This window comes from Durio zibethinus, chromosome 21 (genome assembly GCF_047325235.1).
Source record: "Durio zibethinus cultivar Kanyao isolate XHJ-2024 chromosome 21, ASM4732523v1, whole genome shotgun sequence".
In the NCBI taxonomy this organism is placed as follows: Eukaryota; Viridiplantae; Streptophyta; class Magnoliopsida; order Malvales; family Malvaceae; genus Durio; species Durio zibethinus.
This window is the reverse complement of record NC_143182.1, coordinates 9,681,378-9,685,934: the sequence shown is the minus strand read 5'-3', so window position 1 is coordinate 9,685,934 and position 4,557 is coordinate 9,681,378. Positions and strand designations below refer to the sequence as shown.

The 4,557-nt window shown below is 33.2% G+C and overlaps 2 long non-coding RNA genes across 2 annotated transcripts; both read right to left on the bottom strand.

The window, feature by feature from the left end:
• Positions 1-360: 360 nt before the first annotated feature.
• Positions 361-1,792, bottom strand: LOC149512869 (uncharacterized). The gene is made up of 2 exons (XR_016331399.1): positions 1,275-1,792; positions 361-1,089 (listed from the first exon to the last, which is right to left on the bottom strand). It is a non-coding gene; the product is annotated as an uncharacterized LOC149512869 (long non-coding RNA).
• Positions 1,793-2,358: 566 nt separating this feature from the next.
• Positions 2,359-3,286, bottom strand: LOC149512868 (uncharacterized). Its single transcript, XR_016331562.1, has 2 exons — positions 3,099-3,286; positions 2,359-2,713 (listed from the first exon to the last, which is right to left on the bottom strand). It is a non-coding gene; the product is annotated as an uncharacterized LOC149512868 (long non-coding RNA).
• Between the last annotated feature and the right edge of the window lie 1,271 nt (positions 3,287-4,557).

Sequence of the window (4,557 nt, the reverse complement as noted above, 5' to 3'; positions counted from 1 at the left end):
TCAAGATAGAGCTTAATATAAGAAGATTAACAATACGAGAAGAAAAAAAAATATAAACAATATCTATGCATAAATTTGATCAATAGTTATTTATTTGTGAAAACTTTTCCATAATTATTATGGAAATGTCATCTAGTTAAATTAGTATTAACATTTTAGACACCCTGTTTTGTGGGCCTTTTAAAGTTTTTCGTATATTTTGGATTCTTAAATTTCTTTTGAGCCTTGATTGTCTTATTAGGCCTTGATTTGATTTGGGTTACAAACCCAACATTAACTTTGTCCTTTTTCACTTTGTTTCTATCTTTAATTTTTATTTTATTCCTTTTCATTTGGAGATCAGAAACTTCACAAAAAATGTAATAATAAAAAAATTTTAAAAAATTATCAGAGAGATAAATCATGCTTTTGATAGAAATTGAGATTAGATTAATCTCTTTTCCAAGATGAAGTTATGGGATTATCATCTCTAAGAGAGTTAAACTTCATCTAGTTTTCAATCAATTGGCTCAGCCTCTCTATTTAAACAGCCTCAATTAACCGGAACGGGACGGAAACAAAATACCACCATTCACAGATACATTGCCAGAACCATAAAGCCTACAATCGTCCCTATTCCCATCAGCCTAGTTTCCGCCTCAAAATCCATCAGCCAAACTTGCCAGAACCAGTCACTCACATTCCCACCTGCACTAAAACAATCTCAAAAAACACCACAATCGATCTTGATCGAAACCTACAGCACCCAACTGCCAGCAATCAGACCCCAAAGCGATATATAGAAAATAATCCCACCATCACCGTTCAACCACCTTTAATTTCCCCAAACAACCATTCAGCAATCAGAGTCCCAAATTAAATCAATTTCCAGAAAGCGAAACCCAATTCCCAGCAGGCCTCAATTATCAACAACAAACCCAACACGAGATTTTACAATTTCCAGCAAAACAACCCACAACCGAGACCCAGCCACTAACTCAACCAAGACACACGCAATCAAAACAACAAACAAACAACAATACTATCATCACTGAACCACCTTCCATGCCATTGCCGAGACCCATTCAGCCGCTCCCAACACTGTCAACGCTAATTCAAAGAAGAAATGAAGCAAAGTCAGAAACCAAAGAGATCAGAAACAAAAAAAAAAAAAGAACGGAGTTTTTTCTTCTTTGTTTTGGGGGGGGGGGGGGGGTTGGTTTAACCCACTTCCAGGAAGATTAGGGTCTCCAAAATTTGTGAGAAGGTGACTGAGGACAAGTTCAAGAATATACCTTGAAGCGGCGACCATCGGAACGGCGGGAAGAAGGGATAAAATCTTAACTTCGAACTCAGATCCACGATAATCCAAACTGTTTTGGAAAAAACTATTTAAAGCACGTGACAGAGAAAGCTAAGACGAGATCGTGTGAAATTTTGAAGCAATAATGGCGGCAGCGTGCGGTGCTCGATGGCGATGTGCAGCGGCGACCCTTGTCAGTTTCTGGGTGTTTGGTTGCCAGAGTTTAGAGAGAGAGGCAAAGAACTTTCTAATTCCTAGATAAAGAAGAAAAGATTGAGAATGAAAGAAAAACAAAGAATAAATGGGTTTTATACATAACCCAAACGGTGCCATTCTGGGGAACAGATCTCATGACATATCCGTGCGTTGCTCCATCTGAAAGACCCAACCCGGTCTTGACCCGCTCCAGCCTTCAGTTTTAAGTCGTTTTCTGCTGAGCCAGCAAGCCGAGCCGGGAGCTGATTTTTGTTTCTAGAGTCGAGCCAGATTCAGTGAGCCGCCAAGCCAAAAACTTTTTTTTGGTATACTTTCTGTCTTTTATTTTATTTAGTTATTTCTTTATTTTTTAAAAATAAATTATAAAAACCTTACTAACATATTATAAGGTTGAAATTTTAAAAATAAATTTTAGAATATAAAGACCTTACCAATAGGATTGAAATTTGAAAAACAATGTTGCAAAGAATAAATTTTGGAAAATAAAACCTTAATAATCAACTAATAAATTAAAACATAATTAAACATCAAATTCATATATAATAAAATTTGAATTTAAAACTTCAAAATTCTAAAATCTCCTCTTTATTATTAAATCAAAGCCTCATTAACTTTTAATTATCTATCTATTGTATCCACTGAAGTGCAAGGGTTATTATTAATTGTTCTCTTTTATCTCACATCATGAGTCTTGATTAATTATTTATAAAAATAAATCTTGACAGGTAACAAACTTTTTTTTCTTAATCAAAAGAAAATATTTTATTAAGGTTACATTTTTTTTTTAATTTTTACAAAAAAGAATGAACAAAAAAAAAAAGGAAATTTGAATAAATTAAAACTAGAGACAAATAACAAAATTAAAAAGTAAAAGTATTTATCAAATAAAGCTTAAATAACCACAAGGTTTGCGAATATCAAAACTGGTCATTAGACTAGAATGACAGAGAACAAAAGTACCTGGACTATAAGTACATTTAACCAACTTGATTACAACAAGAAAAAAAAAAAAAAAAACCAAACACTTAATTATTAAAATGCAGGCAGAAGGAAGATGCATTTCCTATGCTCGTCTGGGTGGATTTGGACTATTCGGACGGTATGGGTGAATTTGGTGCGAATTGCACCTGCCTTTGAGCTTGAGCTGGACTTTTCACGTTCGATGGGGATCTTCCTTTGCACTTCGACGGTCTAAACTAAGACGAACCAAATTTTCTGTCATTTGGGAACACCGAGCCAAATGTATTACTACTTATGCAATATATATAATATAATGTAAAAAATAACGTGAAACTTAAACCAATTGATTTATACAATAATCTTTAAGAGTACTGTCATATATCAAGCGAATTTAAGATTTAAAAAAAATATTTAGGTAGTTAGAGTTTGAAATTGCTAGCAAGCCTCATAAGTTGGGTTTTGGAATAGGAATATTGGTTGATGAGTACAGATCAGATCAGTTTACAGAACAGAAGAGAGTTGGCTCCATCTCTTTGCGTAATTCAAATCCCTAGACACTTTCATTTGCATCAAAAGAAAAACGACTCTATTCTCTGAAATATAATAACTGAAACCAAAATTGTGAAGAGGTTTGCAGTACCTTTGATTGCGGAAAACTCAGGAATTCTTGCGTCTACCTACGGAGGCCATGAACTCATCCACAACATTAAATAGGCTGCAAGTAGAGCACATACAGCAGCACTAGAGATAGAGGAGCTCCCCATTGTTTGGATTTTTCGTGATTTTTTTTTTTATCAAACTGTGCCACATATATATAGAGAAACTTCTTGTCGAGTAATCAAGATTTGTCAAGTTCGATTATTTTCATCAAATTTTAAAAATTTTGGTATTGATGCTAATAGTTGACAAATTTTACGTCAAACTTCCAGCTTTGACAGTTGACATGTTCAAGTCAATAACACGTTTATATATATATATATATATATAGAGAGAGAGAGAGAGAGAGAGAGAGAGAGAGAGAGTAAGCCAATAATAATATTCTTTTAACTTGTTTATAATTAATGTTTTCTTCACTGTATATACTATTTTTCTCTAGGCACTTTTTTTTTTTTGCTTTTTTCTTTTGACAATAAAGCGTGTAAATAGCGATGCTTTCCTTTTTCCTGTAGCTTTTGTCTTTTTGTTTTACTTTTGGTACATGGAAAGCGAAAGAATGCGTCATTAATGTAATGGATTACCAAATCTTGGATAAGTTTTGGAAAATTGAAATATCCAAATGATTCATTGAAAAGATGACGCCTGATTTCATATATCGATCCAGTCATTATGCTGCCCACGCATGGACGTTACCTGTAAGGGAAAGGTCAAGGTCTTGGCTTTGGCTTCGGGCTAATTCACATATAAAGAGATAATTTTTTGGGATAATTAATGTATGAAGAGATAACTGATTATATATATAATATATATTTACATATATATTTTGAGATTATAAAAAACTAAATCTTAATAATTAAAATTAAAATTTTAATATTTTATCAAAATATCATAACTTTCATTTTTCTAGAGCCACAAAAATTAAGAAAATCACACTATATAAACACCATGACCCTTAATTCAATCCACGTTTTCCTTTTCTTTGATCTCCAAGCAAAACCTTATGTTTTAGAAGCCAACTGCTCGTTAGGCTGTCCTTTCTGTTGTAGTGATTAATGCTGTATTTGTAGGCACCTTCCTAGTTTTTACTAAATAATCAAGGGGAATGTTACTCCAGACCAGAGATATAAATGTTAAGGACAACCGATAGAAACTTCATTCTTTACATCGTGTCTGGTAGGCGTGGAAGAAAGCTAGGAGCGGGGCGCAAGGAACGCGCGCTCTTTTTTTTTTTTTTTCCAATTTGTTTTGTACGAAGAAAATATGGATTTGACTTTTCTTCTTTGCATTCTCCTAAAAAATTCAGTCCTTTCACTAGTGGAAAGATTTTTTTTATTTTATTAAATTCAATAATTTTATGATTCATAGTTTTAACCTTTTATTTATTTCCTTTTCTTTCATTTTTCATCACTTATAGTACATAACAAATGCGAGGGATGAACAAA